The sequence below is a fragment of the Ornithorhynchus anatinus genome, chromosome X1, assembly GCF_004115215.2.
Source record: "Ornithorhynchus anatinus isolate Pmale09 chromosome X1, mOrnAna1.pri.v4, whole genome shotgun sequence".
NCBI lineage: Eukaryota > Metazoa > Chordata > Mammalia > Monotremata > Ornithorhynchidae > Ornithorhynchus > Ornithorhynchus anatinus.
The window spans coordinates 51,884,116-51,895,699 of record NC_041749.1 but is presented as its reverse complement, the minus strand read 5'-3'; the positions used below and the strand labels follow the sequence as shown (position 1 = coordinate 51,895,699).

General features: G+C 46.9%; 1 long non-coding RNA gene across 1 annotated transcript; it reads left to right on the top strand.

The window, feature by feature from the left end:
• Window positions 1-4,702: 4,702 nt before the first annotated feature.
• Window positions 4,703-11,233, top strand: LOC120638069. Its single transcript, XR_005659538.1, has 2 exons — window positions 4,703-4,885; window positions 10,878-11,233. It is a non-coding gene; the product is annotated as an uncharacterized LOC120638069 (long non-coding RNA).
• The last annotated feature ends 351 nt before the right edge of the window (window positions 11,234-11,584 follow it).

The following is an 11,584-nucleotide window of genomic DNA, read 5'->3' as shown; positions in this document are numbered from 1 at the left end:
AGCCAGCCAAATAGGAGGAGAACCAGGAGAGGACAGTGTTAGTGAAGACAACCCTCCAACTTAGACTGTGAGCCCCATTTAAGGACAGAGGCTATGTCTGACCTAATTATCTTGTATCCACTCCAGTGCTTAGGCCCATACTTGACTTGCATTAACTGCTTAAGAAATACCATTAAAATAATAAGTAATTATATGAGGACAGCCATGCGCCCCAAAAGAGTGGGTGGGGTGCCCTGGTAGGTGGTACCTTGGTGTCGTGGATCTGGAAGTAATAGGAAAGTCATGCCATGGGACTTGGGCAATCCCCACTCCTCTCCACTCCATACTGCTGAGAAGCAATATGGCCCAATATTCCTAATAGTAACACTAATACTTCTCATAATTTTAAACACTTACTATATGCCAGGCTCTGTGCTAAGGACTGGGGTAGATCTATTATGATCAGATCAGAAACAGTCAAAAGAACCCAGACCCAGAGTCAAAAGACCTGGGTTATAATTACGGTTATAATTTCTGGTTGCCTGCCATGTGACCTTGGACAAGTTATATGTTTTCTGGACCTCAGTTTCTCCAACTAAAATGGGGGTTAAATACCTGTTCTCCCTTGTTTTTAAACTGTGAGCCTAATGCGGGACAAGAACTGTGTCTGATTTGATTAAACTGTATCTATCTCAGTGTTTACTGTGCTTGGCTTAACCAATATCACTGTTATCATTATCCTTTCCAGTGCCTGTGCCCTTTCCGTGAATGACAGGAGAACCAGAAGTGGTGGGGAGAGTCTAGAGGTTGGGAAGCTGGCTGGTAGTGCAGACCTCTTGGCACCATTCTTGATTTACTTCATGGTCTGTGGTATTGTAACAGCCTGTATCTTGGCACTCTTCAGGACCCTTCTCTCCAACACCCCGGTTGAGGTAGAAATGTGTGTGTGTGCAAGGGATGGGAAAATATTTCTGTATATGCTTTTCCAGGTATTAGTGGAGGAGTAGGACTCCATGCTCCAAGTAAAAGGAGCTAAGAATATTGGGAGTGGTGATGGGACTGTGGGAAAAGTCACTCTACTGTCAGAGGCAGTGCTGACCCTGAAGAAATGGTGATAAAGGACAGGTCTGGGGATGGGGAGGAAGGGCTATGGGCAAATGGAAGGTATTGCTAGCAGGTCCCAAACTGTAGCCCAACACCATTTACCAAGAACAAAATCAGCTGTAGGGCTATCCCATGACCAAGAAGGCCATGCTTTGAGATACCCTAACCTGACTTCCTAAACTATAAGTTGGCTGTGAGACCACCTCAACCATTGTGAAAGAGAGGGTTCAAAAGCAGGTCCTGGGTAACTGCAATGGTCAAAAACTACCAGAAGAAATCTGCACCCGTGCAGTCATAGTGTTTCTGTACATACCAATTGACATCCCCTCCTATTGAAGGATGTACTCACCTGCAGATCCATTTTTCATTTCTCTCCTACTTTCTGCAAATTATTTTAATTCTGACTCCCCCAGTATATTATTATGACCTCCTTGGGAGCGGAGATTACATACTCTAACTCTATTGTACTCTCCCAAGTGCTTAGTACAGTGCTCTACACACAGCAGGCAATAATTAGGATAATATTAATTGTTGTATTTAAGTGTTTATTATGTGCTTACCATGTGATAATCAGGCCCTAGGGCTCACAGCTAAGCAACTGAAATATCAGGGTTCCTTGGGGCTCTGTTCAGTCCAAACCCCCAGAAGTTTGGAGAAGCAGCGTGGCTCAGTGGAAAGAGCACGGGCTTTGGAGTCAGGGCTCATGAGTTCGAATCCCAGCTCTGCCACTTGTCGGCTGTGTGACTGTGGGCGAGTCACTTCACTTCTCTGTGCCTCAGTTCCCTCATCTGTAAAATGGGGATTAAGACTGTGAGCCCCACGTGGGACAACCCGATCCCCCTCTGTCTACCCCGGCGCTTAGAACAGTGCTCGGCACATAGTAAGCGCTTAACAAATACCAACATTATTATTATTATTAAGTTCTTGTGAACTGAGCAGAGTTCTAAGGGACCCTAATGTTTCCGTGACTCATCCATTCAGGCATCCCTGTAATTCCTGGGTTGCTCACCTGGAAATGTCCCAAGCAGAGTTGGAAGCATACTTGTTTCTCCCCGTGACCCTGAGCAAGGGGACAATGATGGGAGAGTTAAGAGTGATATGCGGGAAGAAGGTTGCCCTGTTTTGTAAAATAATGGTAATGATAATGGTGGTATTTGTCAAGTACTTATTATGAATCCAGCACTGTACTAAGCACTGGGTTAGATACACAATAATCAGGTTGGACACTGTCCCTGTCCCACATGCGGCTCACAATCTAGACAATCTTCTCCCTTTAGACTGCAAACTGGTTGTGGGCAGAGAATGTGTCTATTTATTGTTATACTCTCTCAAGTGCTTAGTACAGTGTTCTGCACAGAGTAATCACTCAGTAAATACAGATGACTGACTGACTGACTGACAATGTAAGTAGGAGGGAGACCAGATATTGAATCCCCATTTTACAGATTGGGAAACAGAGACATGGAAAAATTAAGTGGCTTGCCTAAGGTCACATAGCAGGCAAATGGCGGAGCCAGGATTAAAACCCAAGTCCAGTGATTTGCAGGGTCGTGCTCTTTCCACTAGGCCACATTGTTTTTGAACCTTCTCCAGTTCTCTTACACCCTTCTAAAATGCACCAACTTAAACTGCACACAGTATTTGCAGGTGTGAATATACCATGGTTTTGTACAGGGGCAGATTACCTTTTGTTTTGTTTTGCTTTGTCCTCTTTCTGATGATACCCTGAATGGTGAAAGGTGATTTTGTGGTGCTTCCCTGACTAAGCCCTGCTTTCCTCTACTCCCACTCCCTTCTGTGCCACCCTGACTTCCTCCCTTTATTCATCCCCATGATACTTTTTAACTCCTGCCAAACATTGGACCAGTGAACTAAGAGAACACAGATGACAATGACTGCAAGATCCCTTTCCTGAGTCATAATTAGTTACACCAAGCCTATCCTTATGGAGTTGTTATTTATATTATTTTTCTCTGAGTGCATTATATCTTGCAAACTGAAACCCATCTGCCTTTTTTCAGCCTGCTCCCTCAGCTCTGTGAGTTCTTCCTGGTAGTTATCCCAATCTTCATGGCATGTCTCCCTCTCTAGACTGTAAGCTCATTATGGGCAGGAAATATATCTGCTAATTTTGCTTTATTGTACTTTCCCAAGTATTCTGCACATAGTAAGCACTCAATAAATTTCATTGATTGATGGATTTCAACATTTGGAAGAGTTTAATGTAATCTGCAAACTTGGAGATTTCACTGCCTCCAGCCATTAACAGATCATTCATAAAGATGTTCAACAATACCAGCTTTAGCATGACTCCCTGGAGAGCCCCACTAATTTAGTTCTTCATCTTCAAAAGTGGCTGTTTATCTCTAATCTCTGTTCCTATCTTTTTGTCAGTTTTCTATCCAGGACCAAGTTTTAATTGCTTATTTTTTTAAGAGTTTGGTGTGGAACTTTGTCAAAGTCTTTTGAAAATTTAAATGTACTAGGTCTACTGGTTCCCCTCTATCCACATGCTTGCTGAGCCCTCCAGTGACCTCTAGCTGTTTAAGTGAGACACAATTTCCCCTTTACAGAAATCATTATCAATGGTATTAATTGAGTGCTTACTGTGTGCAGAGCACTATACCAACAGAGTTGGTAGACAGGTTCCCTGCCCATAGTGAGCTTACACTCTATAGAAAGACCATGAAGTCTTTCCCTCAAAAGGTTGTGTTTTTCTAAGTCCTCACTGATCTCAAATTTAATTAAAAGGTCTATTAATTTACCAGATACAGGAGTGAAACTCATTGGACTATAGTTCCATTTGTCTAGATGTGATTTACAGTGACATTACACCAGTCTTGGCTGTGTAAAAGCCAAGAAAGTCCTTCTCTGCTCTGAAGTACAAAATTCTTCTACCCATGCACAGTCATGGGAACCAACCATCTGTAGATTCCCAACTGCCCATTTTCCTTCCTGCAGAGGAGAGAGTCAATCAATCAATATTATTTGCAGGGCACTTATTGTGTGCAGAGCACTATACTAAGTGCTTAGGAGGATACAGCAGAAGCAAAAGACACCATCTCTGTCATTAAAGAGCTTGCAATCTAATGGAGAAGCTCCTTTTCCTCTTTGCTTTGCTCCTATGGTGTTCTCCACACACAGTGGGTTTTGTTGACTGACTAATGAGGGACTTGAACAAATTCCCATCTCACCTAATCTCAAGTCCTCCTAGGCAGCCATCCTCCCAAATACCACTGCGTGCCTATTGCCCTGATAGACTATATGTCTCTCGTCACCTCTGGGCAATTACTATTTCTCACCCTTTGGAACCAGATTGAGCCTGGCACAGTGCTCTGTTTCAGGTTTGCGTCAACCCTCTGGAGACCAGATTTATTCCAGGTTCCTCAGAGGCCTCATTCATTAGGGCCCAAATTACCCAAATATGATCAGGAAATACACTCCCAACTGTGCCGAACAGTTCTCCATCTGATTGCTTCATAAAAAGAGGGATTATCATCTGTCATTATAGTTTTCTAGCAGTCATTCATTCATTCAATAGTATTTATTGAGCGCTTACTATGTGCAGAACACTGTACTAAGTGCTTGGAATACAACTCTACAACGTTTTGCTTTACACTGTGCTTCAGGTTTTGTTTTCTCCTGCTCATCCTGCTAGCAGTTGTCCCATTTCAGCTCTCCACACAGAATCTTCTCAAGTAACCTGAAGTAATGTGGCTTAGTGGATCGATCATGGTCCTGGGAGTCAAAAGGACCTGGGTTCTAATTCTGATGCAGCCACATGTCTGCTGTTTGACCTTGGGTAAGTCACTTAACTTCTCCGGGCCTTATTTACCCCATCTGTAAATTGGGGATTAAGAGTGTGAGCACCATGTGAGACAGGGACTATGTCCAACCTGATTAATTTGTCTCTACTCCAGTGCTTAGAACAGTGCTTGGCACATAGTAGGTGTTCAACAAGAACCATATTAATAATAACAATTATTATTATTATTATTAACCCATTGTTGTCCATTTTCTATGGAAGCCCAGATCATTGGAATTGAGTTACTACTTCACTACTTGTAATTTGGCTCCATTCCAAGATCTGCATTTACACTGAGAAGCAGCATGGCGTAGTGGCAAGAGCCCAGGCTTGGGAGTCAGAGGACATGTGTTCTAATCTCTGCTCAGCCACTTGTCTGCTCTGTGACCTCGGGCAAGTCACTTAACCTCTCTGTGCCTCAGTTACCTCATCAGTAAAATGGGCATCAAGACTGTCCCCTATGTGGGACAAGGACTGGGTCCAACCTGATTACTTTGTATCTACCCCAGTGCTTAGAACAGTGCTTGGCTTCAGCGTTTAGCAAATACCATAATTATCTTTATTATCTGTACCTTATTCACCCCACCCTCAGACCCACAGCATATTACCGATTTCGTTTGTTACTGTTTATTGTTGTCAGTGCTGCCACCCACCTCTCTGGCCTCGCCATGTCTCTCCTTGCCCCCTCCTCCCTGCCGCCCCTTCCTATCCTCCCCTTCCCCTTCCCCTCTCTCGCTCAGCTCTTTCCCGCTCTCTCCTCTGCCTCCTCCCTCCCTCCCCTCCCCCGCCCTAGAACCCCACTTTACCAGCGCTACCCCTCTCCCCCCTCCCCCTACTCTACCCCCCACCAAACCCCCTCCTCACCCCCTCCCCCCCTTCTCTCTCCCCCCCCCGCCCCATCCCAGTCCTCCTGCCCCACCGCTACCCCTCATCGCCCTCTCCCCGTCCAGGGCCCCACCACCTCCTTCCCATCCAAACCCTCCTCTCCCCCCGCCCTTTCCCCCCTCCCCTCCTTGCACCCACAGCTACTTTCAAGTGTGGCCTCTGGAACCCCCGCTCTATTACAGGTAAGCTACCTTTCGTCCATGACCTTTTCCTCTCCCGCTCTCTCCTCCTCCTCGCCCTTTCAGAAACGTGGCTCTCTCCCGAAGACATGGTCTCCGCCGCTGCTCTCTCCAGCGGAGGCCTCTCCTTCTCCCACTCCCCCAGACTCACCGGTAAGGGAGGAGGCGTCGGCTTCCTCCTCTCGCCCCGTTGCCGCTTCCTCACTATCCCTCCTCCCCCCTCCCTCTCCTTTCCCTCCTTCGAAGCCCATGTCATTCGCCTCTACCACCCCCTCCAGATACTTGTTGCTGTCATCTACCGCCCTCCCGGTCCCACCTCCGACTTCTTCAACCACCTTGACCCCTTTCTCACCTTCCTTCTCTCCTTCTCTCTGCCCACTCTGATCCTCGGAGACTTCAACATCCATATGGATGTACCCAATGACTCCTCTGCCGCCCGCCTGCTATCCCTCCTCGACTCTGCCGACCTCCTCCTCCACCATACCGCGCCCACTCACCGACTCGGTCACACCCTCGATCTCGTCATCTCCTACCGCTGCACTATCTCCTCCCTCACCAACTCTGAAATCCCTCTCTCTGACCATAACCTTCTCACCTGCCTCATCTCTCACACTCCCTCCCCCTGCAAATCTTCGCTACTGCCCCATAGAGACCTCCGCTCTCTCGATCCCATCCGTCTTTCCAAAAGCATCTCTCCTCACCTTGCTGCCCTGTCCTCACTTCCCACTCTCGACGATCAGGTCTCCGCTCTCAACTCCACCCTCTCTACTCATCTCGACTCTCTCGCCCCCCTTTCCCTCCGCCGCTCTCGCTCCACAAACCCACAGCCCTGGATCACCTCCTCTGTCTGCCTCCTACGCTCCTATGCTCGAGCTGCTGAGCGCTACTGGCGAAAGTCCAAGCACCAAGCCGACCTCACACACTTCAAATTTATCCTTCCCTGCCTTAACTCTGCCCTCTCCTCCGCCAGGCAAAACTTCTTCTCCTCCCTCATCGACACCCATGCCCGTCACCCCCACCGATTGTTCCGGACCTTTAACTCTCTCCTTAGGCCCCCTGTTCCTCCCCCTCCCCCATCTCTCACCCCCAATGATCTGGCCACCTATTTCCTCACGAAAATCAACACAATCAGGTCTGAGCTCCCCAAAGTCACCCCTCTGCCTCTCCCCTCCCCCCCACCAACCCTCTCCCCTACTTTCCCATCCTTCCCTGCAGTATCCTCAGAGGAGATCTCCTCCCTCCTCGCAAGTGCCACCCCCTCCACCTGCGCCTCGGACCCCATTCCCTCTCACCTTATTAAAACCATCGCCCCTGCCATCCTCCCTTCCTTAACTTCTATTTTTAACCACTCAATCTCCAATGGCTCCTTCCCCTCTGCCTTCAAACATGCCCACGTCTCCCCCATCCTAAAAAAACCCGCTCTTGACCCCACTTCCCCCTCCAGTTATCGCCCTATCTCCCTACTACCCTTCCTTTCCAAAATCCTAGAACGAGTCGTCTACAATCGATGCTTAGAATTCCTTAACTCCCATTCTCTCCTAGACCCCCTCCAATCTGGGTTCCATCCCCTCCACTCTACCGAGACTGCTCTCTCTAAGGTCACCCATGACCTCCTTCTTGCCAAATCCAATGGCCCCTACTCCTACTCCGTTCTAATCCTCCTTGACCTCTCTGCTGCCTTTGACACTGTCGACCATCCCCTCCTCCTCCATACCTTATCTCACCTTGGCTTCACGGACTCCGTCCTCTCCTGGTTCTCCTCTTACCTCTCTGGTCGGTCATTCTCGGTCTCCTTCGCTGGCGCCTCCTCCCCCTCCCATCCTTTAACTGTTGGAGTTCCTCAAGGGTCAGTTCTTGGCCCTCTTCTGTTCTCCATTTACACTCACTCCCTCGGTGAACTCATTCGCTCTCACGGCTTTGACTACCATCTCTACGCAGATGACACGCAGATCTACATCTCCGCCCCTGTTCTCTCCCCCTCCCTTCAGGCTCGCATCTCCTCCTGCCTCCGGGATGTCTCCACCTGGATGTCGGCCCGCCACCTAAAACTCAACATGAGCAAGACTGAGCTCCTCATCTTCCCTCCCAAACCCGGTCCTCTCCCAGACTTCCCTATCACCGTGGATGGCACGACCATCCTTCCCGTCTCTCGGGCCCTCAATCTCGGTGTCATCCTTGACTCGTCCCTCTCGTTCACCCCACACATCCTATCCGTTACCAAGACCTGCCGGTTTCACCTTTACAATATCGCCAAGATCCGCCCTTTCCTCTCCACCCAAACGGCTACCTTACTGCTACGGGCTCTCGTTATATCCCGGCTAGACTACTGTGTCAGCCTTCTCTCTGACCTCCCTTCCTCCTCTCTCGCCCCGCTCCAGTCTATTCTTCACTCCGCTGCCCAGCTCATCTTCCTGCAGAAACGATCTGGGCATGTCACTCCCCTTCTTAAACAACTCCAGTGGTTGCCTATCAACCTCCGCTCCAAACAAAAACTCCTCACTCTAGGCTTCAAGGCTCTCCATCACCTTGCCCCTTCCTACCTCTCCTCCCTTCTCTCTTTCTACCGCCCACCCCGCACGCTCCGCTCCTCTGCCGCCCACCTCGTCACCGTCCCTCAGTCTTGCCTATCCCGCCGTCGACCCCTGGGTCACGTCCTCCCGCGGTCCTGGAACGCCCTCCCTCCTCACCTCCGCCAAACTGATTCTCTTCCCCTCTTCAAAACCCTACTTAAAACTCACCTCCTCCAAGAGGCGTTCCCAGACTGAGCTCCTCTTCTCCCTCTACTCCCTCTACCACCCCCCCTTCACCTCTCCGCAGCTTAACCCTCTTTTCCCCCCATTTCCCTCTGCTCCTCCTCCTCTCCCTTCCCATCCCCTCAGCACTGTACTCGTCTGCTCAACTGTATATATTCATTACCCTATCAATTTTGTTAATGAAATGTACATCGCCTTGATTCTATTTAGTTGCCATTGTTTTTACGAGATATTCTTCCCCTTGACTCTATTTATTGCCATTGTTCTTGTCTGTCCATCTCCCCCGATTAGACTGTAAGCCCGTCAAACGGCAGGGACTGTCTCTATCTGTTTCCAACTTGTTCATTCCAAGCGCTTAGTACAGTGCTCTGCACATAGTAAGCGCTCAATAAATACTATTGAATGAATGAATGAATATGTACACATGCATAAATTATTTATTTATATTAATGTCTGTCTCCCCCTCTAGGCTTGCAAGCTCCTGTGGTCAGAGAATGTGTCTATCAGTTCTGGTGTATTGTACTCTCCCAAGCACTTAGTATAGTGTTCTGCACACAGAAAGCACTCAATAAGCGCTTATTGATTGTCCTTGGTGAGCTAGTCCTATCATTTGGAGGATTCACACCCCAGCACAAAGCCAAGCTGGTTGAGCAGTAAGTTTTTTTCAGAGATACCCCATACAACCCTGATGAATAGAGGTGTGGGCTGAGTTACCCGAATCTCCCAGCCTCCCAGCCCCTGCAGTTACTACTGGGGAATATGCTGCCCAGGAGCAGGGCATTTATTTTGTAGCAACACAAAATCACCTTTCACCATTCAGGTCATATCTTCACATGGCTTGACACTCAGCCAACCTATCCCAAGCATTTTGAAGCCTACTACCTCAGCCAATCCTGCCCTTTACCTTTATTCACAGTTAGCAAGAAAAGGAGAAAGAGTGTGACCTAGTGGAACGAGCACAGGTTTGAGAGTCAGGGGACCTGAGTTCTAATCCTGGCTCTGCCACTTGCTTGTTGTGTGAACTTGAGCAATCATTCAGTTGATCAATTCATATTTATTGAGCGCTTACCATGTGCAGAACTTCTCTGTGCCTCATTTGTAAAATGGAGATTAAATACCTGTTCTGCCCCTTTAGACTGTGAGCTGGGGGTGGGATAGGGCTGGTATCTGGCTTGATTGCCTTGTATTTGCCTGACTGCTCAGTGCTATCAATCGAACAATCATATTTATTGAGTGCTTATTATGTGCAGACCACTGTACTAAGTGCTTGGAAAAGTACAATATACCAGAGTTGGTAGACATGTTCCCTGCCCACAGGAAGCTCACAGTGGGAGACAGATATGAGAATGAATTACGGATATGTACATAAGTGCTGCAGGGGGCTGAGGGAGGGGTACCAGGGGTACAAGGATACAAATCCAAATGCAAGGGTGAAGCAGAAGGGAGAGGGAGTAGGGGAAATGAGGGTTTATTCAGGGAAGGCCTCTTGGAGAAAATGTGATTTTAATAAGGCTTTGAAGAAGGGGATAGCAATCATCTGGAAGTAAAGTTCTTGGCACGTAGTAAGTGCTTAACAAATACTTCTATTATTATTATTAGTGATGATTTTTGAGAGTCCCACTGATGATCCGTTGAACAACTCCCACCCTCTTCTATTTAAAATATGTCAAAAAAGCAAACCTTTTGAAAATTATTTAAAGACGCTCCATGGTATTTGACAGAGGGGTAGGTTGGCAGAGGGATGAAGCCCAAGATAATTAAATTACAGATGGTAATTTGCTTTCACTTGGATCTGAACTTTTGCTGTTTTTCAGTTTTGAGAAAAGTAGATAGACCTTAAATGTGATTTGAACAGTGTTTTTTTTTTTTAATAATTCAAATGTCTCCAGCTCACTTAGAGCTGAGCTTTGGCATACAATGGTGGAATTTCAGGGAATTATAACACAAAGAGCATTGTCCTATTGCAAATAATAAAATACTCTGCCAGGCCAATTAAGCAACAACTGGATATGTGTGTGCTTAGGAAACAAACCCTTAGATTTGGATACCATTTCATTCTCAGCAATAGATTTGGCTCCTTTGGCCATCATTTCATTTGATATGAATCCTACCTGCTCCAGCTTCCAATTTCACTTTTTTATTTTTCTCCTGATCTCACTAAAATGACGTCAGAAGGAGGGAAACAAGTAGAACAAGAGCAACAAATGCCAGAACTGGAACCAGCAGCACTGAGAAGGAAGTATAATAAGGTTGGCCCCTGCCAATGCTGGATGGAACAATACAAGCAAAAGGAAAATGAAAAACGTTCCTGGCAAGGGACTGCTGATTCCGCCAGCTTAAAATGCATTCCAGCCCACATCACTGCAACCCATAATCTATGTTTCCCTGGAGAAAATACAGATGTTTGTAATATTTTTCACTCTCTTTTTCAAATGTACAAATGAAATGACTGTTATTTTTAAAGAGTCCTCCAGGATCTGCTATTGCAAATGTTTTATACAAGAGTAAAATTGCTGACTTCAATGTAATGTATTCATGCTTGTGCATGCAGGTGTGAACACACACACACACACTCACACATAGTGATTCCACACACAATTAGCAAATTAGCTTCCAGGAGTAAAATATACTTAAGCATGAACAAAGTCCTAAAAAATGAAGAAAAGAAATAGCTCAGCAATCGGAAACAGAATCCACATCAAAAACAACTGCAATTCAGTGTTGTGGTGGAATTTGATCCTGATGGTGTATTTTTTTAATGGTATTTATGAAGCACTTATTATGTACCAGGCACTGTACTAAGCGCGGGGGTAGATACAAGCTAATCAGGTTGGACATAATCCATGGCCTGTATAGGGCTCACAGACATGGCATAGTGG